Source organism: Mauremys reevesii, linkage group 4, assembly GCF_016161935.1.
Source record: "Mauremys reevesii isolate NIE-2019 linkage group 4, ASM1616193v1, whole genome shotgun sequence".
NCBI classification, from domain to species: domain Eukaryota; kingdom Metazoa; phylum Chordata; order Testudines; family Geoemydidae; genus Mauremys; species Mauremys reevesii.
Window position 1 is genome coordinate 27,272,417 of NC_052626.1, and position 26,130 is coordinate 27,298,546.

At 43.0% G+C, this 26,130-nt stretch overlaps 1 long non-coding RNA gene across 2 annotated transcripts in view; it reads right to left on the reverse strand.

Annotated features, from left to right (window-relative positions):
• The window catches only part of LOC120402924, a 139,602-nt gene that overhangs the window by 61,749 nt on the left and 51,723 nt on the right, over positions 1–26,130 (reverse strand). Inside the window, exons 2-4 of one of the 2 annotated variants that reach the window (XR_005597360.1) lie at positions 10,932–11,030; positions 9,092–9,209; positions 3,550–3,736 (exon numbers count right to left, since the gene is read on the reverse strand). The exons of the other annotated variant lie outside the window; for it this stretch is intronic. This is a non-coding gene — a long non-coding RNA (uncharacterized LOC120402924). The remainder of the gene's footprint in view (positions 1–3,549; positions 3,737–9,091; positions 9,210–10,931; positions 11,031–26,130) is intronic. 2 annotated transcript variants of the gene reach the window in all.

Genomic DNA, 26,130 nt, shown 5'->3' on the forward strand with positions numbered 1-26,130 from the left:
TGCAAGGCAATAGAACTACAACTCCTTTGAGCCATTCCACCTAAGTTACTAATTAGCTCTTGAACATTTTCTCTTTAGCCTTGTTTTCCTTTCTCCAATATAGCAGCTGAATAAGATATGTAGATACTAATAGTGACTACAACATGGAGGAGATATACATGTATGTACATGTTTATATAACTAGCTTCAACCAGATAACTGGCATTTTACCAACAGACTGAATCTGGTCTTTGAACTTCCTCCCGTTGTTCCGTCCACTGCTGATACTGTGTCTGACAAAGGTTCTGGTGTCTGCTGAGAGAGAGATGAAGTGCAGCAGGTGCTTGATTGACTGCATTCATTTTCTTGCTTGGGTGCACCAATTGCTGTGAGCAGTAAGCAACCCACTGACTAAAATGAAATGTTGCCACTGCTCGGAGTAGATTGCATTGTTCTATCATTAGCTTACTTATTCATGATTCTCTTTGGCTAAGTAGCTCTATTAAAATTTCCCAGCCAGCCCATACATTTACTGAATTCTTTATTGTCTTATGTGATGGCAGCCACACACAGCTGTTTTGTTTCAAGATTGGTTCCCCTGTTTTCCCAAACAGGCCTCAGCATGTCGATAGATATATTAGAACACTCTCCTATTGTTTTTGTAAGGCACTCTTGTTCATGGGATTAATTCCTGCTCTTCATTTTATGGATCAAAATACTCTATACATGAATCCATTTCTAAATCAGCCACTGTGGGGGGAATTGTGACATCTCCCAGCTGCAGGACATATTCAAGCAGATAGCTTTGAAGAATGAAATAGGATGACTTTAAAACAATATGTTTAAAAAACCATTCTTAGTTCGTTGCCATTTAAGGTCAATGTTCAATTTATCTCTTAGCACAGATACAGGGTACAGACTGCAGAGCGAGATTAACAAGCACAGAAGAAACACACACAGTGATTCATCATCACAACAAAGGATGGCAAAATTTTATCAGGAATTTCAGATGCCTGTGGCCTTAGCACAATTATATGGAGACAAATTGTTCAGTCTGCTCAGTGCAAAGTGGAAGAATGTGGTGCAGACTAATAGAAAACCATTGCTGCTGGTCATTGCAATGTATGCAAATTATCCTTTTGTAGTGTACTATTCGTCTTTCTTTCCAGTTTTGGAGGTTTAACATTGTGATTTTGTTCCATGTTTGTCAATCATTTTATAACAATTCAAACAAGGAGGCAGAGGGGGCAACCTTTAATTATGTAGAGTTTAGTTAGTTTCAATGAATTGTCTCTGCTTGGTGTTTCTTATCGAAAAAAGACTAATATCAGCATCTCCTTGAATAATTGGGTTTGGTCCTGTTGTGTTCAGTCATCTGGAGTGCAGTTTAGGAAGGTGCTTTATTTGAGTTTCCTCCCAAAGGACAACTTTTCTGCAGAAAAATCAAGGCTGAAAGATGCTTACACTGAAGTTTCCTTCTCTGGTACCAGAAGTACAGAAGACCCATCATGAGTAATCACTAATAAAAGACAACGCTGTAACCCACTGCTCAAGACTTGCATGCCTGAGAGACATAAGACTTAAGGCCAAACTATTGCAGAGAACAGCAAGTAACATTTGCTGTCACAAATCTCCACTATGTTCCAATGACCGTATTTTCTCTGGTTAAGTGGGACCTAGAGAGCACAAGTCTACATAAAATAAGTGGGGGTTATATAACCGTGCTAGCAGAGAGACCAGGTATATATATATCTTTTATAGGACCAACTTCTGTTGCGGAGAGAGACAAACTTTTGAGCTTACACAGAGCTTTTCTTCGGGTCTGGGAAACATACTCTGAGTGTCGCAGCTAAGTACAAGGTGGAATAGATTGTTTAGCATAAGTAGTTAACATATTTCAAGGCACCATTCAAGGTGAAGGGGCCTGTTAACATCCTTCCAGTCATAGGGGAGAAAGGAAGGGGGAGGGAAAAGCACGGGAGGGGGCATTGTAGTGGTTAGTGGGTTATACATTGTTGTAATAAACCATAAATCCCGTATCTATTCAGTCCAGTCCATGCTAGCAAGACAAGCTTTCTACAAGATACCTTACATTCAGGGAGCTGCCATTCTTTACACTGCTTACAGAACTCAGCCACATCAATTTATGGGATGAGAGACAATTAAAAAAAATAATTCCTGGTATAATTACATTGTCAGTGGAGTTACACCTTAGTTCTTAATCCTTTTGCCTCTTCCTCAACGTGCCAGAGTCCGAATTTGGTTTTGGAAAAGTTAGAACCTTCTCTACCAACAGAGCATGAACAGTGTTGTTGCTTTTTTAAACACATCTTCCTATTAATAATACTAAATTTAAAAAAATCATCATTTTTATTAATTTCTGGATTAATTTATTGATTGGTTTTGTACTAGATCACAGTACCCTGGGTTAAGAGTTTGGACTCCTAAATGACTACAGTATCAGGATTAGCAGGGTGAGAATCACCATTAAGAAAATAATTAGATTTGGAGACTCTAGGAGCACATGAGTAATAAAAACACAACCGATGTACTCACAAGTTCTCAACTGTCCTTGTATTAAGAATCTTACTAAGTCAATAAACAATATCAAAAACACGGCAATACAACACAAAAGAAAGGGGTAAAACAGCATGTCTAGTTCTAATACTGGCATCTCTTACATTTCCTGGTACAGACACTGAGGAGTCAACCATTATTATCATCAATCATCATCATCATCATCATCAGTAGTTGTCATCCTGGCATCTTTTTCCCTCAAGGCACACATTCCAAGATACAGCCTTTACAGTGCGTTACCCTAATGCCCCTGTACCATATGCTTATGCATAATGGTTTCAGCTCCTTTTCTTTATCTGTGCTTCCACACTCCACTAATTTCAAGGTGCCTTGTTTTTCATAGGCTAACGCCTTAGTTCCTTTTTCATTCATTAGCATTTATGTCAATAAGTTACTATGGTAACATGCGGTCATTGCAGAATTCCTCAAGACATTATTACTGGTCATCATGCAATACTAACTCATACATTGCGACCTATTTCCCAGTCTATTGCTGCATAGCTGTCAGAACATCAGCACCTTAACACATCTTTTACTGTAATCTTACACTTTACCAATACTAGTCATGCCGACCTGTTTCTGACCTGAGGCCTTCTATGGCCAAGCTATATCTTACAGACCTAGGCCTTGCATTACAGCCTTATCTTTCCTATATACCTAATACACACTCATCAGCGATACATACTTATTAGTCACCTACCCCTGTGGTGTCAGCCTACTTATATTTTACCACTTAAACCTACAACTCAAATCTAATCTAATACCCCACATTAATTACCCAAGTATACAATTATATAGATTTCTCTTCTTCAGGTCTGGGAAACACACTCTGAGTGTCACAGCTAAGTACAAGGTGGAACAGATTGTTTAGCATAAGTAGTTAACATATTTCAAGGGACCATTCAAGGTGAAGTGGCCCGTTAAGATCCTTCCAGTCAAAGGGGAGAAAGGAAGGGGGAGGAAAACACATGTATTTTAGCTACAATTTCCTACCTCAACTTGTGTTTCTGACTCAGGTCTTCTCCTCCATCTTACAGGCTTGCATCACTTGCTAACCTTATTTTCTGTTTCTGTAATTTATTTTGTCTTTCTTGTATCATTCTTCTGCCACAATACACATCGAGGGCAGCAGGCAACTGCTTGTATTGCCAATGTCACACTGAAGTGGTCATCACCAGATCTGAAAGGGAACCACTTCAGTCATTTTTCTGTAGGTTGGCCCCAAATTGCTTTTGTGAGGCTTCAGAGATTCTGCCCATCTGGTCCCCTCCTCCAAAAAGGGTATCCACACTTCTCAGTCAGGTGTGGCAGGAAACTTTAGGGGTGCCCAGTATCCCAGATGTGTCACTGTCTCTTCTTTAAAGAACTGATGTAGCCAGAACAAAGGATTTGGGGCATGGTTTGTGAACTAATGGTGCATGCTGAGGAAACAAGTAGACACTTATGGAGGAAATGTGTGAAACAGGGAACATTCAAATCTTTTCTCCTTCTCTGGCAGAGAGGAGGGAATTGAACCTGCCGGGAGAGTGCTATAACTACTGAGCTGAAAGTTATATGGTGACCACCACCCCCTCCCCCAACCATTTGGTGTGGAGCAAAGCAGAGTCTTTTCTTTGAGAAAAGACTTAGCCACCTAAGCTGCCTGACTCCAGGTGGTGGGTTCCCATTTGTGAATCGATAAACAGAAATAGATGCCTCCCTGGCTTAGTCCCTCTGAGAGCAGGGTGGGCTGACAACCCTCTTGTCAGCATCTCCCATGGGCTGGTTTAGGCAGCATTCTGTTTAGCCTAGTGGCTTTGTGGATCACATTCTAAAGTGTCTGTCTCTCCCCATTCAATGTACTGGGAGGCTAGACACCTAACTCAGGCTTTGTGGGTCTCAGCATTGTTCCTATGATTTTTATTTAGGCTCCTAAAGGTTAGGCACTGTGATGCTCAGCATTGCAACACCTAAGTCCCTTTGTGCATCCCACCACTAGCTGTCAGCCCTCTTCAGCCTCCCAGCACTGGAGCTCTCTAGCTCAGAAAGGTCAGCGGACTAAGCCCTCTGCTGGTCTCCCAGCCAATTCCTCTTTTCCCACGGAGCGCCTGCAGAGCTTGCTGCTCTCTGCAGACTCTGTCTCTCTCAGGCAGCTCTCATATGCCCGTTTCTTTGCTCTTCCAGTCTATGCTCTCAGGCAAGCCTGATTCACTAGGTCTCTCTCTCTTCTCAGCCCCAGGTGCCTTCTTTTAAGCTAGCTGGGCATGGGAGGGGGACACCTTATCTTTAAGATTACATCATATCTAGCATGATATTCATAACTCTGAAAAATTCCACTGACAAACAAATGTCGAAGTCATTTATGCTCTAAAGCAGAGGTTTTCCAAACAGAGGTTTGTGAACTACTGCGGTGGTCTGGTGATCACTTGGTTAAATGGTGCTGATTTCCATGCCTTGTTTCCTACAAAGGGAAACAGAACAGATGGGCAGAGGAGATTAAAAGAAGAGCAAAAGTAGGCCGTATGATTAACATCTTTTCTTATCATGCTAACAAAAGTGAAATATTATACATGGGGAAGGAAGCCTATTATCAAGGTTGCCTGTTTCCAGTTGCTTATAACTTTGCCAGACTTTAACCACTCATGTTGAAATTTTATATGCTTGCTTCTGCTTCAGGCTTATTATTATTATTTGTTTTTGGAAAATTTCAGCCAAAACTGTTGTTTTTCTGAGAACCAGGTTAGGGGGAAAAATACATTGTTTCTCTCATGTTAAAAAAAAAATCCTTGTGACCTTTTCCTCTAAAAGATTTAGCACCTTCATGCTCTGGAGCAGGGATCTGACATTTGGCGGAAGGTGACCTTTCTGTCAGGGATGTGCCTTTTTTCTTCCCCAGGAAAATCTGCCCACATTTGGCCAATTCATAAGCCTTTGGGGAAAAAACAATCACAGTTTGCACATGCTCATAGAAACTTCTTTGATTTTAGCAGCTAAAATCTCTGAAGATTCTGTCCCCACTGAGCATGCTTGAGCCTTTCACAGCTCTCTGTGCTGACCAGATTGTGCATGCACCATGCTCACAGAGCAGCTGAGTATGCACCAACCCATCACAGGTCCTACCTGCAATCAGACTGCTCGTGTGTCATCAGGGCCGGCACCAGGGGTTTTGCCACCCCAAGCAGCCAAAAAAAAGCCACGATTGCAATCGTGATCTGTGGCAATTCAGCGGGAGGTCCTTCGCTCCAAGCAGGAGTGAGGGACCCTCTGCCAAATTGCTGCCGAATAGCTGGACCTGACGCCCCTCTCCATTGTGGCTGCCCCAAGCACCTGCTTGCTAAGCTGTTGCCTGGAGCCGGCCCTGTGTGTCATCCCCACAGAGCAACTGAGCATTCTCCATCCACCCATAGGGCTCCTTCAGTGCACTGGCTGGGCATGCTCTGTGAATTAATCTCTCTTGTATAGTGAAGGAGGCTGTTGTCAGTAAGACTCCTGCTTCATCTGTGCAGAAGCTGGAAGGTGTGTAGTGAATGAGGCAGGGGATGACAGGAAGAGAAAGGACGGTCTCATGGCTAAGGTAGTTGAATGCTACCCTGGAGAACTGGATTCTTTCCTTGCCTCTATCACAGAGATCCTATGTGATCCTGGGCTAGTCACTTAAACCAAATCTTTCACAAGTGGTCACTAATTATGTGTTCCTCATTCTCTGGGTGCCTGACTTAAGACTCTGGAGTCTGATTTGAAGAACTGCTGAGCACTAACAGCTGCAACTGAAGTCAATGGGAGCTGTGCTTTGAACACAGAAAGTGCTATGTACTCTAAAAAAAATCAGGTCCTATGTGTCTCAAATTGGGCACTCAAAACTAGTGGAAACTTTTGTCCTTAACCTTTCTGTGCCTCATCCCCATTTTACAGATTGGGGACTAATAATACTCCCTCATCTCACAGGACTGTTGTGAAGATTAACTAATTAATGTTTGTGAAACACACAAATACTATCTTGCATCTGAAGAAGTGGGTATTCACCCACGAAAGCTCATGCTGCAGAATGTCTGTTAGTCTATAAGGTGCCACAGGATTCTTTGTTGCTTTTACAAATACTATTGTGATGAGCACCTGTCAGAGGGCAGCCCCACCTGGAACGCCATCCAGCAAGCAGTCTGCCTCAGATTCCCTCCTTTAGAGTAACCAGTAACTCCAGGCATGCTTTCTTGATTCCCTAATACCCTCCCTTGGGGCCAGTTTGTTACTAAAATATAGTTCAAATAACTGATAACAAAAGCCCCAAACATAGTCCATTTCTCACATCCAGCGTATATAGTCCTTACAATCCCACATCCTCCTGACCATTGACATAGCAAATACCACATCTTCCGCCATACTTGGGCTCTTCAGTTCTCTTCTGTCCTTTTACCAAGGCAGCCACCCCAGCCTTTCCAGCTCTTCCCAGCAGGAACACTGCTCCCCTGCAAGCCTGCGTTGGGAGTTCATCCTCACCAGAGAATCATGCCTCACTTCACCTGTTCCATTACAATCTCTTCTCAGAGACAGGCCATCAAGTAGACCATTCCACTGATTACCTGGCTCCAGCTCTCCAGCATGGAGAGGTCAGCGGGTAAGTCCTTCTATTACTCCTGTGCCTTCAGCCCTCTCCAGCAGTTCTCCGGCTTAGAAGCCAGCAGGCAACATCCTCTGTTGCTCTCTGGTCTTCAGCCTTCTCCAGCCTTCTGGCCTGGGCAGGTTAGCTGGCAAATCACTCTCCTGCCTTCAGCCTTCCCCCAGGAAAATATGCAACTTCCTACAGGGACCTCCTAGTCTCTGGCAACTTTCACCTGCCAATCTCCTGACTCTTTCAGGCTGTTGCCAGGCAGCTGCCTCTTTCCTGATGCAGGCAGCTCTCACCTGCCTCTTTTCCTGACAGATCCTCTACCGTCTCAGTCACATTTATATGGCTTGGGCGCTTTCTTAGAACCCTAACTGGGAAGCAGCCGATGAGTTACAGCTGCTCTATTCTTAGGCAGAGCATTCATTTGATTTTAAACGAGACACAGCCTTCTTTTGGGTCGTTTGTCCCCTGTCTGGTACTGAGACAAAACTAGATGTCAGATGTAGATGTCTGACAGAGGACACTATTTGGACAAGTGCACTGCACTTCCCCCACCAGTGTCACCTTGCACTCACCATGCATGCAGAGTCATGCTTGAGGGGGTGGGGTCACACCGGGGACGAGTGGGCACATGCCATTCCTGGAAGTACCAGACTATCCAGCATTCTGGGAATGCGTCAGTGGCCACCCTAACTAGCCTCTTCCTTCTCAAATGAAGTGCCACCTTGTGACAGCACCACAGAAAAGCCCATGAGAAAATTAATAATTCTATCTTCAAACCAGGGGTTGAATAGCATGCAGTCAGTAAAGCATTGGGTCCCACACCGAGCAATGAGGAGAAAACAAAATATTGAATAACTGCTCATCAAGTGAGCACCGTCCATTCTGTACACTAAGTGAGGTAGGGGTCCTCTGGAAAATATACATGATCATTAAATTAAAGCTATCATAATACATATGCACGAGGGGGGCGAATTAAGATTGAACAGACAACCTTTATTCTAGCATTTCCTAACTTTTGAGTGCTTGACTTTAACATCTTAATAATGTTCATGTAATGTAATGTCCTATATGCAATACACACAAACACACACACACTCTCTCTCTATCTCTCTCTCTCTGCAGGTAGCAACACCTATAGTTAAATTTGCCCAACACTTTCCATTACAAGATCCTGTTTTCAGCTGCTTATAACTTTGCCAAACTTAAACCAGTGGGGTAAAATTTTCCACATCAGTGTCTGCCTCAGGCTGAATTCGTTTAGGAAGTTCCAACTAAAATGGTTCAGTTGTTTCTGAGAATGAGATTGGGAGGGAAAATACATTGTTTTCCCCATGTCAAAAAAATTCTTTCAAACATTTCACTGAGAAGCTCAACTCTCTGAGTTCCAATCAGGCTGTTTCTTCCTTCTCCTCCAGGTTGCCTGGGCAACAACGGGGACAAGGATTGCAGAAAAAGAAAAGGTGGTATTGTGGTTAATGTGACTGAATGCCACACTGGTGAATAGGAATCTATCACTGCCTCTGCCACAGAGTTCCCAAGGGATGCTGGTCAAGTTACGTAAGCCAAATTTGCCACAGGTGGCTACCGTGTGCTCTTCATTTTCTGTGTTCCTTGTTTGAGAGACCTGTGGTCTGATTTGCAGAAGTGCTGAGCACTGATAGTTGCAGCGGTGGTCAATGAGACCTATGCTTTGAACCAGCTGCACTGACTTTGTAATCTGCAGGGGGGTGCTCAACTCCACTCCTTCCCCCTGCACCAGTCCCCCGCCTCCACTCCTTCCTCCCAAACCCCCACCCCCAACATGCCTCTTCTTGCCACCACTCTGGCCCTACTCCACCCCTTCCCCAAGTCCCCACCCCTGCCCCACCTCTTCCCCCCCTGCTTTGTCCCCGCCCTGCCCCTACTCCACCTCTTCCCACAAGCCCCCACCCCTGCCCTGCCCCACCTCACCTCTTCATGCCCCCTTCCCACAGGCACACACTATCCCTGCTTCTTCCCAGCCTCAGAAAGGAATAATGAGGCTAAATTAATCTTGGATACAGCATGCCCAGAACTTCAGATGAAAGAGCTACAGAAATAAAAAGTATTATTAGAAAGAGGAAAATACCCTTTTACATGTCAGTACTTGACTGAAAAAAAAATTCAGCTAGGGAATCCCATTTTTTCTTCTATATCTGAGTACAGGAATACATTCAAGTAAGTTACTTATTTATTTAAACTTGAATTTTTTTCTTACCCACCAAATGGGAATGACAATGCTGTGAGAGCAAGCACCATTCTAAGCTTCCATAGACCACCTAATTAAAACCTGGTTTAACTGTATTAGCTATCCAACTATTACAACTCACACTGCAGGACATAAAAGATTCACGTCAGTAGAGATTTAAATGCCCAAGAGTAGAATGTTACTTAATGGTTAGTGAACTGTACTGAATCTTCCTTTAAGCAATTTCTCTTGTTCTCTGTGTGTGTTACGATGCACTCGATTTGACCCAACTCTTGTGAAAATCCCATGCACCAAAACATAGTATGGGTTTGCTACTATTACCCCTCTAATCCAAGTACAACTCCTGGGTGCGAATGACTAGTGTTCTGCTTCAGACAGCAGTAACGGTTTAAGGAAAATGGAAATAAGCTCTGCACTAGCACTAAAGTTCTCAGCAACGGTACAAGAGTGTAATGAGTAATTCATTTGCTATTTCCACTTCTAGAAAAGTTTCACTATTTATATTTAGGGTGTTTCTACACTACAAAGAAAAACCCACCGTCGTGAAACTCAGAGCCTGGGTCAACTGACTGGGGTTAATGGGGCTCAGGCTGTGGGGCTACAAATAGTTGTGTAGACATTCCTGCTCACACTGGAGTCTGGGCTTGGAGACCCAGTGGCGGGATTGGGGGAGGGTCTCAGAGCCCAGGCTCCAGCCCAAGCCCAAAAGTGTACACTGCTATTTTTAGGCTTGCAGCCCAAGCCGTGAGAGACTAAGTCCATTGACCCAGCTCTGAGACTGAGTACAGCAGGTTTTTCTTTGCAAGGTTGATATCCCCTTCATTTATTTTTGGATATTACCATCCATTGTTGTGAGCTGCAAACCTGTATGGTAGGTATATTGTGGCTGTTTCAAATTTCCGTGCCTCAAATTTTCCCCCAATAAAATAATAAGACTATAGAAACTATGCAGAGATCTTTCCTTCCATTTCAGTCTTAAAAAATACTCCCTGTCACTAGGGTCAACAGTTTAATATCATGTGTGTTCTCACAGTATGACCAGCCTGGTCAGAATATGGAAATCTTACAACCTGTTGTCTTGAGATTTCCTGCCCAATATGCAGACTGCAGAGATCTGACTATATAGAGGAAACCTTGAATAGCATCTAAATGTCTGAATGGATCTTTTAAAGGTTACCCCATCAGAGGTAGCAGCAAAGAGTCCTGTGGCACCTTATAGACTAACAGACGTATTGGAGCATGAGCTTTCGTGGGTGAATACCCACTTCGTCGGATGCAATCAGAGGTGATTGTACTCCTCAGTAATTTAGTTCTACAGTGAAAAATACATACAAACATTATAAGTCCCTCCTAACCACTTAAAAAATACTTAAAATGTATAATCAGTCGATCACTGTGCAGTATTTAATAGGCACTTCTTGTTTTTTTATTCTGTGTACTGCAACTTTAAATTTCTAAACACTCTGCAGGCAAACAGAGATTGAGTCATTTTGTTCCTGAAGTTCCATCAAGACTGTCAGAAGAGACGCATGTACATGCATACATACATATATATACACTCACACAGTGTGCTCTCTGATGCAGACTTCACTTTTGTTCTCGTTTTGTTGTCTTAATCTAAAATAAAAGTAATTCAAGCTGGAAGTATCTGTTTGCTTTTGCCTAAAGAAAAAAACATACCCATCATCAATATAAATATTCCATTCCCACATAGTGATCAGTGGCAAGTCTTAAATGCAGAAAGGGTTACACTTTCCAAAAGTTAATGAACATTTCAATATGTCTGTCTCTAAAGGTTACTGCAGTAACATTTCCTGAATACCCTTTAACAATTTAATGGTAGCCTGGCAGTGGCATCAGGGCAAATAAATTTAAGTGACATACAGATTGCAGTAGAAAAATACAATGAAACAATGTGTTTCTTACAAAGATGTGACTTGAAAAAGATTGACCTGTGTTCCTGAATCATATTCATAAGACAAAGTCTTTCTTGGTGATAAAAACAAATCAGTCAGTGTTCATAAAGATTAATATAATAAACCATCAGGAAAGCCATACAGCTGTCTTAATGCCATTTAGTGAGATGAGAGTCATTATTATTCCACCTTCACACTTAAAGTTTGGTGATAACATTAGCTCCAGTAATTGACAAAGTAGCCTCCCTGATTAATGTGAGATACCTCCAGAAATGACAGCGGAACTCAATGTAGAAACATGATACCTTGCTGGTCACAGAAAACAAAGCCTGCCTGACATTGGGAACACAATGCTGAGCTTAAACGGCAGAATAGAATATTAATTGCTAAGAAACTTCAAACAGTATATGCAATGTAGCTGACTCGAAGAACATTTGTGTTGGGAACAGGTATACTGGTTTGGGGAGTAGCAAATATTTTGCATGGAAAAAAATACCTTCCATCTAAGGATGTCACTTTACAGATATTACCGAATTACGCTTACCAATGCCCTGTGTGAGACAAAGAAGTGTTATGCCTCATTTTACATATGGGCAAAGTGATGAGCAAATTGATGAAGTGACTCGCAAGACATCTGTGATGCAGGTGGGAAAGGAACCCAGACCCTGATTACAAGCCTTGTGCTTTAGCCACAACATCAGCCTTCTTTCCTAGCCAACCACATGTGTGCATTCTCAGTCTGAATTTTTCTAAGATTCTGAAATGTCAGGCTGATAATTTCCTACCACCAGCCCCAGACATTGCAAGAGCCTTTGCATCTCTGGTTTCTCAATGGAGACAGGAGTGGAAATGCCACAGGAAACTATTATTGAAATATTTCTGATCTGGACTCGAAACAAACTGCTGGAAATTGTGAGAAAGCCCCATGAGATTTCCTTTGAAAATATTTTAAATAGCTGTTTTTCATTTCACAAATTAGTTCTTCAGAATATTACGCACTCAGCAAACCCAGTACTCTAATCTATACCCCATTAAGGCTAGTCAGAATTTTGCCTGGTTACATAAAGCCTAGTTTAGTATTCAAAATAGCTAAATGAAGGTCCTTATGTAGTGCTTGGAGCATATGGTATACACCAATACAGATGCGGAATTGTTTGTAGGAGAAGCGGACTAAAGACTGGCAGAGTAGAAGGGGCAAAGGGATGATATGGTAAGTGTAAGGACCAAATAAGCACACAGACATTGTAAAGGGCCTCAAAGATGAGGAAACATAAAATCTCTCTGTATACTTAGTTGTCGTTTGGCCAAGTTCTATTTTACTAAGAGGGATCTCATAGGAGTATTTGAAGTGTTCAGGATATGAACAATTAAGACGTGTTCAGGGTATGAAAATTGTTACTTATGTGTATTGTGGTGGCACTCAAAGGCCCCATTCAGGATCAGGGCTACAATGCACTAGGCACTGCACAAGCAAATTGGAAGACAAAGTCTGTGCCGCAACAGCTCACAGTATTACTTAACCGGCATAGATAAGACTCATGAGATGAAATTGAACACAGGAAAAATTATGGACGTTCCTGATATTAAGTCTAATAATAAGGCTATTAGACTGTGGAATAGTCTCTCAAGAACAGTGGCAGAAGCCCCATCAAAACCCATCAACTTCTAGGGGGCCAGAATTTCACCCGTACACCAGCAAAGCACTCAAGTATATACTGTACTGTAGGGAACAATTATGTGTTGGCAGAGGATGAACAAAATGACCTTTGTCCATCCATCTTTAATTGCTGTGAACTGAGGTCCCATCGTAAGTGTGATGTTTCCTGCAGGGAAGGCTGTGCTACATTGCTAGAGATGCCATTTTTTGGAAGAGAGATTAAACCGTAGCCCCCTTCTGAGCATCTCTAGTAGACTTCCAGATGCAAGTTGGAGATCTCATGGCACCTTTCAGAGCATAAGCTTCTCTAAAACATAAGAATAATAAAGTGAACTTGTCCAGTATCAAATTTAATTTACATAACCTGGACAAGGACTGTAGTTCTGAGTCCCCAGCCGGAAAGAGCTGCCAAGAAAGACACCATGATCTCAAAAGCCATTTCTTCTAAGTGCTTGTCAATTAGCGCTAAATCTGTCTAATTATTGAAAATACTGGTAATAAGTTACTGAAAGGTTGGGCTTGTTTAAATGGAGTTGCCTTTGCTTATAGCCATTAGTTACCTATTCAAAACCATCTAAGGCCATGTCTATACTACAGGTGCTACAGTGACATAGCTATGGTACCAGGGCTGTGCTTCTGTAATCCCATAGTGTAGATGCAGACTACAGAGAGAAAAAGTTTTTTTCTGTCACTGTAGGAACTCCACCTCCCTGAGCAGCAGTAGCTAGGTCGACAGATGCAGTCTTCTAAATTACATAGGTGCTTTTGAAAATTTTACTTATCAGGTATTTGACCAGAAATACCCCACAAGCTGTGCAGTTGCTGAACAGTAACCAAATCAATTCTGACATTTTTGTCTAATATTTTAAGGGCCTGGGGCACCATTTTGTCTTTTACACTGACTTAATATCAGCCTTTAAACAATTCAGGTGGGAGAAGAGGAACGTAGCTCATCCAAGCGCTAAATTCACTGGTCTAGATTCTGTGCTGCAACTTTCGGGGAAGAACAGGACAGAAGCCACAACCTAGGACTAGAACTGGTCAGGAATTTTGTGTCAAAAAGTTTTTTAATTGGAAAATGCCGATTTGTCAAAATCAAACCTTTCCAAGTTTTCCTGTTAATGTAAGATCTCCAAGCAAAACTCAGGGCCAGTGATGTGCCGGGGAGGATTTTGTCAAAGTCATAATAAAACAGAAAAACTCTGCACACAAACTGAGGCCAGAGTCAGAATGAACCACTCTGCACTGAGAAGTTTTACACTTTCTTATTATCATTTGCATTTTTGCTGTGGATGGCAACAAGATGCTGCCCATCTTTAACCTGTAACAGCCAGAGACAACTTTAGATAATGTTTTCACCCCTCTACTACAGTGATGGGCAAACTAAAGATGCAGAAAGCAAGATAAGGACAGAGACAAAGCCGAGGGATGGATATTTTGCATTTGTAGCGGGGTGGTTACGCCGCTCCTGCCCTGAAGGGCTTAAAACAGCCCTAGGAGAAGGCGGTGGCAGGGGAAAAGCTGGGCTGATTGGGAAAGCTGCCACAGCTGTAGCCAGTGCAATCAGGGCCCAGCTGGCCCTTATAAAAGGGTGGTGGGCCAGAAGGAGACGCTCTCTCTAGCTACAGAGCTGCCTGGGAAGCTGAGGAGGGTATCTAGGGTGAAGCAGTGCTGGGGCAGGGCAGAGGGAGCTGGGGAGCTCCAGCCTAGCAAAGCCCCAGGCTGCAGGCCAAGCTAAGGTCCCACAAAAGGGTACTAGGGCTGCAGAGAGGCAGCCCAGATATAGGCAGAGGCAGCTGGTCCAACCCCTCTTGCCGACGATGAGTGGTTTACAAACTGCTGTCTGCCCCAGTGAGTGGGGGCTAAATGGAGACTGGCAGTAGCCACTGAGGCAAGGTGGAGATAGGGGGTTGGGGGGTTCTCCTGGGATGGGAGACCCACAGACAGTGGGTTCCTGCTGTGGGCAGAACCCTGAAGTAGAGGGGCACAGGGGTCTGGGAGGGATACAGGGGCCAGCGGTGGACGAGCTTCTGGCCTGCAGAGGGCGCTCTGGGCTGGAAGAGCTAATTCCCAAGGTGACCAGCAGGAGGCGCTGTGCCAGTGAGTCATCCCCCTGCTACAGCACTGTATTTGATTCATTACAATCTGCTTGGGCAAAGCCTCAGCACCAGCTGGGGAGAGTTACAAACAAAGGGCCAGATCGTAATTGATCCCTATATGAGAGTATAGGGAAGGCAATGCTGTGTAAAGACTCTCCTTTCCCTGCACCTCAGCTCAGATGCCAACCACTTCATGTAAGGGCTGCGGAGGCCCTGCGCTGTGTGTGGACGGTACCCATAAAGGGTGAGGTGAAAGCAGGGCCATGCCCCCAACTCCTTCTATTGGCATGCCACTCCCACTCCAAAAATGGTCCCGGAATGTGCTGTCTCGTAAGACTATCTGGCTACGTGAAACAAAATTTCTCCTGGGGAATCTGGTGGCCGCCTGGCCCCTCCAGTGTGCAAGAGGCAGAAATCAGCCCACATGTATCATTACTAAATATATCCAATCAACACTTTAAGGTTGGGAGAACAGGGGCAAGTGCTGCCTGCCCCATATTTCTACTAAACACAGAGCAGAGTTCCCTCTTCTCACGTGGCTCAGGAGAGCAGCTCTTCCCACAGCTCCCCCTCTTCCTTTGCTAGTATGTTGAGAGCTCCCCCATCCTGTCCCAATCAACATGAACCTCTGTATCCAGGCCTTCTGGATGAAACACTGCAAATGCCAGGGAAAGGCTGGGGGTGGGAGGGTGGTGTTCTATTTAACCACGTATCAGCCTAGTAATGAGCTCCTTTTTTAGGAGGGTTTGCATAATTAGTTGCAGCATTTATTGAGATGTTCTGAAACTCCCAAAACATTTTAAAGGGGGTGACGATATAGCCTGACCACTGTTCTTTCTTTCTACATCTGTCTGTATCCAGCTGTTGTCTCTTGCCTTAATACTTCGATTGTAAGTGCTTGGGGGCAGGGACCATCTTTTTATGCTGTGTTTGTACAATATCTAGTACAACAGGATCCTGGTCTATGGCTGGGGCTCCTGGGTGCTACAAATAATAAAGATACTGTAAATGGGCAGGTTTCAGAGTAGCAGCTGTGTTAGCCTGTATCCGCAAAAAGAACAGGAGTACTTGTGGCACCTTAGAGACTAACAAATTTATTTCAGCATAAGCTTTCGTGGGCTGTAGCTACAAGTACTCCTGTTCTTTTTGTAAATGGGCAGTTTCTCTAGCTCTGAGAATAGGACCTAGCCCTACAGCAAAGCCTAAGGCATAAAATGAGATTTTTTTTTAAAGCCTGTTTGTTAATCAAGCCCTAACCTGTCTCCCTCTTTGTTGTCTGTTTTATCCTAATGTAAGAACAAAACAGTAGTAAAGTACTCTGCAGGCCCAGTCCTGCCTGGTGCTGAGTACCTCATGGAGCTGATAAGTGCTCTCAGTCCCCACTGACTTCCAAGGGAGCTGAGGTCACTCAGCACTTGCAGGACCAAGCCCTAAATGTGAGTGAGTATGAATAGTTTAGTGGAGCACTGCTATAAAGGAATGAAAACAAGCCGCAATGCAAAGGGACTAACATCCTGTGTGACAACACTGATGTTATTACTTCTGTGTGTATTGTACTTTGGGCAGCTCTCTCTTAATAGTTGACAAAGGCATATTTTTAAGCCCTCACCCACTATCCCCACCCACCTCTCTTGGAGCAAGGGCAGCAGCAGGGCAGAAGGTGAGGCCCAGCCACAACCTCACTGTCCCCTGGGATCCAGACCAGAGTATGATGAGGGGGGACAGTCAGAGGTCTCTAGGACACCAGGCATGAAATCCACTTTCCCCCTCAAGGAAGGAAGATTAGGAGCTTCTGGGCTAGGAACAGGAAGAAAGAGACTCCATCCGACAGCAATGCTGGCAGCAGAAGAGAAGCAGAATGAGGCTGAGTGCCAGCCAGATTCCATTCCCTCTCATACCTGGACCTGAATGTAGTGGAGAGTTAACCAAGACCCTAAGCACCCCTCCCTATTGTGGTCATGTTGGCTAGGGGGAGGAAAAACAGGATCTCCCAGTACACAGCTAGCTCCCAGAAGCAGAGACTACCCAGGCACAGACTTTGAGCATTTCACTTTCCCTCCAGGAAACTGTATCCCATGATCTTGATCAAGAAATAAAATTCAGCTTTAATTACAATTAGTGACACAATAGCTCCTAGCAACATGAATCCTCCTCTGTCACTAATATCCCTCCCTGCCCTTTGGTGGCCATGCTGACACAGTGCTTGGCTGCTTACATCTTACACGCTGTAACATCCTCTTAAACTCAGCATATAATAAAAATGCAGATACATTTTAATATTCTCCCCCATTAATTGTGGGGGCCATTATAGTCTCTTATCTTCTTTTATGGGATGTTTCACACAGCTCCACCAATAACAGGCTCTCTTCCTTCCTTTGTAGATTTTTTTTAATCCGTGTTTGGTGTTGTGGTATTTCTGACGTGTTATTAAATGCCATGGTATCCACCTCTGTTGTTCTCAACTGGGGGCAAGCAAAGGCCATCTAGGTTGAAACCTCTGATGCCTCCCAAATAACCCGTGTGACTGTTGTCTAGTTTCCATGCCATAAATGTTATCAAGATTCTAGCACTGTAAGGCTAGAGTCTTGATAAATACTTGTGGTGTAAATCCTGAACAAACAGATACAGAAATAGATCATGCTTGAGGATTGCCATCAGCTCCTGCTCCTGCTCACAAGCTTAAGTATGGTATGGGACATGTGAAACTATCTTTAATTAAACTGTGAATAACTAGCAGGGCCCAATGTTTTCTCTGATTTTGCAGTGATAGGATTTGCCCTTTGCCACAGAATTTGGCTTGAAAACCTAAACTTCTATTTGGGGAGCAAGGAAGAGTTTCTAGCCCTTATGGTCATGAAGATGAATTAAGCATACGCTAATACAACAGTGTCCTCCCCAAGCCTGCAGACAGGTGCAAGCAATGCCCCTGAGAAACATGCGAGCTGTCTCCATTCACCTCATCACCAGGTTAGCTCCAGAATGTAACATCAACCATTTAAATGTCAGCACTTATATATTTTACCACTAAGCACTTTATCATATATGTCACAGCATGTCAAATAGAGCCAAGGAAGGGCCTATATTTTAGATGTGCTCCAACGAAGGTGGATAACAAAAAGCAAGGATGGGAATGAGGGAGGAATGATGATGGGATCTGATTTAAAATAATAATAATTGTGCTAAATTCATAAGAACATAAGAACAGCCATACCGGGTCAGACCAAAGGTCCATCTAGCCCAGTATCTGTCTACCGACAGTGGCCAATGCCAGGTGCCCCAGAGAGAGTGAATCTAACAGGCAATGATCAAGTGATCTCTCTCTGCCATCCATCTCCATCCTCTGACATCATTCCTTACCCATCCTGACTAATAGCCATTTATGGACTTAACCACCATGAATTTATCCAGTTCTCTTTTAAACGCTGTTATAGTCCAAGCCTTCACAACCTCCTCAGGTAAGGAGTTCCACAAGTTGACTGTGCACTGCGTGAAGAACTTCCTTTTATTTGTTTTAAACCTGCTGCCTATTAATTTCATTTGGTGACCCCTAGTTCTTGTATTATGGGAATAAGTAAATAACTTTTCCTTATCCACTTTCTCCACATCACTCATGATTTTATACACCTCTATCATATCCCCCTTTAGTCTCCTCTTTTCCAAGCTGAAGAGTCCTAGCCTCTTTAATCTTTCCTTATATGGGACCCTTTCCAAACCCCTAATCATTTTCTGAACCTTTTCTAGTGCCAGTATATCTTTTTTGAGGTGAGGAGACCACATCTATACGCAGTATTCGAGATGTGGGCGTACCATGGATTTATATAAGGGCAGTAATATATTCTCAGTCTTATTCTCTATCCCCTTTTTAATTATTCCTAATATCCTGTTTGCTTTTTTGACCGCCTCTGCACACTGCATGGACATCTTCAGAGAACTATCCACGATGACTCCAAGATCTTTTTCCTGACTTGTTGTAGCTAAATTAGCCCCCATCATTCATCCATTTAAATTGTGCCCGAAGTACTACATTTTCACCCAGGAACTCCAATTCCCTCCCCATTTTGTGTGCACCACCACCACTGCAGGCATCATTCATGCAAACATGTATGTGCAAAACCAAACGCTGGACTGAGTTTAAATGAAAATATAGCCCATGGAACTAAACAATCCAAGCTAAGGCTGGTCTTAATCACAAACTCTGCAAGTGAAGATGTGAGTCTCCCACAATCTCCTTCCCCTCTTGCAGAATGTGGATCAGCACTGGCTGTGTACATCAGTAGGATGACAATGCATGCCCCATATCACAGGTTTCACTGCAAGATCTATTGAACTAACTTTTGTATACTGTGTTCAAAACCATCATGGCTGAGAGGCTTAAGCACCAGCCCCTGTCATCTTCTGAAGGAAAAAGCCTTCCCTTCCACTGTTTTTCTGTTCTGTGTCACTGTGAGATCCCTCAGCAGAGCAGGAGTCTTATAAAAGAAATTATTACACACAGAGACATTTACACTTAAACAGGCATCTATTTATTTCCCAGCTGTCAAAACCTTCACCAGCTTCTGAAGACCTGGGACACTTATTAAAAAACCCCACAAAACCAAACCAGGTAAAACTTGCTGCAAACCTAAGGGCTTGTCCACACACAAAAGTTCATTCAGATTAAGGTAGGCTTGAGTGTGAATTTAACGTGAAATAGCTATGCCCAATTAAGTCCCTGTGTAGATGCTCTTATTCTGGAATGTGAGAACCTTATTCCTTAATCCACTCTGGAAGTGAATTAAACTAATTTGGAATAAGGGGCACTCTAGTTCTGAAATAAGAGCATCCCCAAAGGGAGTCAATAAGAAATAGCTATTCCAGAACTCCCCATGTACACAAGCCCTAAAGCTCTGGCCCTGTTTGTGCAAAATGCTGCTATGTTTCATAAACCTTTTAGAGAACCTTGGCAGGTTCGTAGTTTGACACGGAGACAATGTGAAACTTGGTAAATTTCTGTCCTCAAACAGGCTGGACCATGGTGGAAGTTGATGGAGATTTGCTTCAAATTTAATGTTAATTCAAACTCAAAATGAATTTCAAGACACATGAGGCCTACAGGAACAGTTTGCACACCTTTTAGTCATATTTCCTCTTCCTCCTTACTATTAATTTGTATTCCAGTAGCATGTAGAGGACCTACCTGATATCAGAGCCCAACTGTCAGCCCCTGTTTTCCACCAACAGGTAGAAAAAAGGAATTATTATTCTTATTTCGCAGCTGGAACAGAGATGTTAAGTGACTTGACCAAGGTTACACATGCAATTTGTGGCATAGTCATGAACTGAATGTTAGTCTGTTAATGCCAGCATTAATGCCAGCCCAGTGCCTTAATCACAAGATCATCCTTCCTCCCTAAAGTTTTCAATAAAGCTAATTCTGATAGTGTTTTTTAGTCAGCATCATAAAACTACCGCTCTACTCAATCCATCTCCCCTTCTTGGGATCTCAAATCTGTCTTTGAACTGTGTGTTCAAGATCTTGGCAAGATCCCGGATGTCATGACTGTGTTTAGCTGGGACCTCAGTAATGTGTGAGACAAGGCCTTTAAAACATTAAAAGGTTTTTTTGTGAGACTATGTATAATAAATAACAATTGATGGCCCTGTCATGAACGCATGGCTGAATTCACTCTCAGGGCTCTCTCTTTAGCATGTCAGCCCAGAGCCCCTTGAGTAAATTACATCCTTTGTGTTCACTCTGGGGTCATCAGTTATTCTATGTATAATTCACAAGGCTGCAATATCCACCAACATCAATAATCTAAAATCATCCAGTGTGGCAACAGACAAATAGACACCATCTCAGTAGTCAAAAGCCCTTGTAGTTCTCACTCAGAACAGCTTCTCTCTCCTGACACAATGTAAATCTGCAAAGCAGATAAACAGAAGGAAATCTATGTTATCCCGTCAAGCACTCTTCAGTTTCAGGATTGAAAATAAAAACCCACACTCTAAACCTGAGTGACTAAATGGCCAAAGGGAATGAGGATGACACAGAGGAGACTTTTCACCTAGAGCTATCAAGACATCACCTGCAGTTTATACTCTGAGATTTAGCAGATTCATAGATTCTAAGGCCAGAAAGGACCATTGTGATCATCTAGGCCAGTGATTCTCTGTCAGGGTTACCCATACCCCTGGGGGTATGCAGAAGCTTCCAGGGGTACATCAACTCATCTAGATATATGCCTAGTTTTACAACAGGCTACATAAAAAGCACTAGTGCAGTCACTACAAACTAACATTTCATAGAGAAACAATGACTTGTTTATACTGCTCTATATACTATACACTGAAATATAAGAACAATATTTATATTCCAAAAATGAGATAGTAAGCAATTTTCAGTAACAGTGTGCTGTGACACTTTTGTATTTTTAGGTCTGATTTTGTAAACAATTAGTTTTTAAGTGAGGTGTAATTTAGGGGTACACAAGACCAAATCAGACTCCTGAAAGGTGTACAATAGTCTTGAAAGCTTGAGAGCCACTGATCTAGGCTGACCTCTTGTATAACAGACCATAGAACTTTCCCAAAATAATTCCTTGAGCAGATATTTTAGAAAAACATGGAATCTTGATGTAAAATTTATTAGTGATAGAGAATCCACCATGACCCATGGTCAATTGTTCCATTGGATCAAGTTATACCTTATAACTGCTAGATTGAAGAGACCATTATTAAATATTTTTCCCATGTAGGCACTTACAGATTATAATCAAGTCACCCCTAAACTTTCTCTTTGTTAAGCTAAATAGATTGCCTTGTAGTGACAGACTCAAGGAGCTCAGGTTTTTAAATCCTTGAATCATTCTCATGGCTCTTCTCTGAACCCTCTCCAATTTATCAACAACCTTTTTATATTGTGAGCACCCAGGACTGGACACCGTATTCCAGCAGCAGTCACACCAGTGCCAAATACAGAGGTAAAATAACCTCTCTACTCCTGCTCGAGATTCCCCTCTTTATGAATTCCAGGGCTACATTAACTCTTTTGGCCACAGCATCACCCTGGGGGCACATGTTCAGCTGATTAGCCACCACAACCCTCAAATCTTTTTCAGAGTCACTGCTTCCCAGGATACAGTCCCCCATCCCATAAGCATGGCCTACATTTTTGTTCCCAGATGTATACATTTACATTTAGACGTACTAAAACACATTATTTGCTTTGTGCTCAGTTTACCAAGTGATCTAGATAACTCTGTATTAGTGATCTGTCCACTTCATTATATATCACTCCCCCAATTTTTGTGTCACCTGCAAACTTTATCAGTGATGATTTTACCTTTTCTTCCAGATCAGATGGTGTAATATGGTAACTGATGATGAATACTGACTTTTTAATTGCAACCACTGGTGTTAGGACTTGTGTTTATTGTAAAGCACTTGAAGTTGAAATGTCCTAAGTATGAAAGATATGAAACGTCCTACCTGAAAGGTAGAACCCACAATGGCCCAGTATCTCATGTACTGGGATTTTGGTTCTGGTTGTAAAATCACCAGCAACACTTTCCACAGCATACTGGGTTTTCTTTGCAAATCTCCCATTTAAATATTGACAAGTCTGAGGCTATGTCTACACTACAAACATTACTGTGACACTGCTGTAATGCAGACACTTGCTACAGGAACAGAAGGGGGTTTTCCATCACTGTAGTAAATCCACCCCCTCAAGAGGTGGTAGTTATGTAATGAAAGAATTCTTCTGTCAGCCTAGTAGTGTCTAAATCAGATTTTAGGTCAACTTAACTACATCTGAGTGGCATAGCTATCATCCTAAAGTTTTTGGTGTAGACCCAGCCTGAGCCGTGCACAGCTGATAAGAACACAGCCTAAGGTCATGTGATTATAGGCATTAAGATTGTAATTATTTCTAATAGTATGTATATTCAAAATACTTGATTGTATAACGCTGTGTGTGCTGGTATTTGAGCGGAAGCTTGACCAAGGCACTTCTTTCCTGCAATTTTCCAGTAACTTGCTTCTTTTATTCCTCCTGCTATTTATTCTGAAAATGCTGTTGGCTTCCTAGAAGTCTAGCATCTTGCAATATATCATTATAGTTCTCCATTATGAATGCTGGAACCTAAAGCTCTTAGCTGTCAGCTGAAATATGTTTTAGAGCTGGTTTAATGGGCAACATTACATTTTGAACAGGTCACATCTTATTGATCAACATCTTAGTTAATGAACTGTGACTTCACAAGGTCCACATGAAGCAAGTTCTTAAATCCACAAAACCAACAGTCTGCATGCAGATCAAAATAGATACAGAGAAAGAGACTGCACTCCATTAATGCCAATTCCTCCCCAAGATAATATAATTAAGTTCAACGTCCTCAGGAGAGGAAATGTACCAAGCTCTAGCACTGTGACACTGAACTCTTGAGAGAGGATTTTTTGAAAAGTGAAGATGCTCATCAAAAAGACCCTGCAGTTAAAAATGAGGCAATTTGAATCCTAGGACTGAGCGTGGAGGTTACTTAGGAAGAGTCACAGAGTGGCAGAAAGCATGCAAACCCCCAAATCAATACCTGCCAACATTCTCTGAACAGAAAGTAGCCAATTTTCAATACATGTACATAAATTCCATAAATTGTACATACATTTCCATGAAGCGGGCAAGAGAAGGAAGGATTCAGAACCAGGGGAGAGGGCTGGAGAAAAAGGGAGAGGAGCTGGGGAAGTTACCTTTTCCACCCCGGAGAGGAGGGGAAATGAGTTCTCCCCAGTTAATCTATTCACTTTCTATAGTCCATTCCGTTCAGTTCTGGCCTCCACTCAAAAAATCAAATGCTCATTCCTTAGCTCACTCCCACTCAATCAAATCAGTATTTGGCTCCTCCTCCCCCAAAGCACTTCATACGCTCAACCCACCACCACCTTTTCACTATCTGAGCCTAGCCTAGAAATTTATGGCAAGCCAGGGGCTCCTAGGTGCTAGTATAAAACAAATACATAATTAATGAGACTACCCAATGCCTCCCCAGCCCAGCATTTCATTCCTTACCTCCCTATCAGCCTGAGCTTTTCATTTGCTACCTCTCCAACAATCCCCAAAGTTTAATCCCCAACTCCCCGTGATTTAATTCTCTTCCCACCTCCAGCATATAATAATCTACCAGCCACACACCCAGTCTTCCATTACTACCACTGTCACCACCCTGCCTCTAGCATTTTATCCTCTTTAAATCCACTGCCAACCCACCATTTTATTCTCTTACTCCTACACCTGTAGATGTCTTCTCCTCTCACTCCAGCCTGCACGGTTGGGATTCCTGGCAACTTTTCACTCCTGGGATCCTCACTCCTTATCCCACTCCCAGACCTGTTTCTGTGTGTTGCGGGGGTAGGAGGGTGAAGGAAATCACCACAGGCAACCGCCCTTCAGCACTAAGTTGGTGAGAGAGCACGATCTGCTCCAATGCTAAGGAACTAGGCTGTCACTCGGCACATTCAAGAGCTCTGATTGGTTCCTTGCTCCCCAGAGGCTGGAAGATGAGGGAAGGGCAGCCAGTCAGTGGGGATTCCTCTGTAGATTGAAGGTTCTCTCTTCAGACCTGCAAGAGAGTTGGAAATCCATAGTCTACAGGGAAAATCCATAGATTTGGCAGGTCTGATAAAAGAAGGAAGCAGGAACTCTCAGGGCCTGATCCCATAGCCCTCACTTTGGCTAAATTCCCACTGATTTCAGTGTAAGTTTGCCAAAAAGGACTGACAGAGGAGTTCTGAATGAGTTCTCTTCACATTTGGTGGGTGAGTTTTTTTTGTTTTTGTTTTTCTTTCAATGTGGTAGAAGAGAATTATCTGCCACCTTTGTCAAATTTTCTATGTTATGCTCTGTGGAAAGGGTAAAGTTTTGCATCATCCAGCCTGAAGTCCAGTATCATTCACCAGTCCTACAGCTGCTCCTAAAAGGAACCAGCATTCACCAGTCTGAACTGAGGGACCCAGTCCTGCTTCCACTGAAGTCAATAGGAGTTTTGCCTCTGCCTTTAATGGGAACAGAGTTAGGCTTTTTACTTCCACCAGGGGGTGCATTTTTTCATCTTTGATCAGTGAAAAGAAGGCAAGTACAGAAGGTTCCATCCCCATTTCACTTCCATAAGGACCAAGAAACATTTAGGATTTGTCTACATTGCAGCTGGAGGTGTAATTTCCAGCCCAGGTAGACATACCTGCACTAGCTCTGGTTGAACTCACATGCCAAAAATAGCAGTGTAGCAGCAAAAAATAGCAACAGCAGCAGGATGGATTAGTTGTCCTGAGTACAATCCCAATTGAAGCACTATGTACGTACTCAGGATGGCTAGCCACTCCCAACACTGTGCAGCTCAATCAGACCTAGAATGGGTATGTTCACCAGAGTTGGAAATTATACCTTCCAGCTCCAGTGTAGACACCCCCCTGCAAACATAGGATCTGCCATGCTGGATAGACAAGTGGACTGTCTAATCTGGTATCCTATCTCCAACAGAACCTAGTGCCGTATTTTTCAGAGAAAGGTGGAATAAACCCCATAAAGTAACAACCTGCTTATAAGCGAAAATTTTTCCTAACCCCAGACAGTTAGTGGTGGCTTGAGTCCTGATGCATGACCGTATAAAACATTAACCACCCCCTGTAAAGAATGTTTTGGCAGCTTTAGAAAATGGGAAATAATTCCATTACAAACATTTCAATAAACTCTTTGACACTCAAATTCATACGGAAAAATGTAAGGTACTTATATGACACCTTTTACCATAGAACCTGAGAGACCTCACAATCTTACATGTATTAATACTTATAACATCCCTGTGATGCGAGGAAGTGCTATTTTGTCCTTTGTACAGGTGGGGAACAGGTGCACAGAAGAGCTAAGTGACTTGCCCAAGGTAACACAGGATGCCTGGTGGAGCAGGAACTTGAAGCCAGGTTTCACAAGTCCCAGGCTAGCAGTTTAACCACTAGGCCATCCTTCCTTTCGCATGTAGAACCATGTAAACCTTAGTGCAGCATCAGGTCAACATTCCCTGGAACTCCTTTGCCCGGATAAGATATCCAAGCTA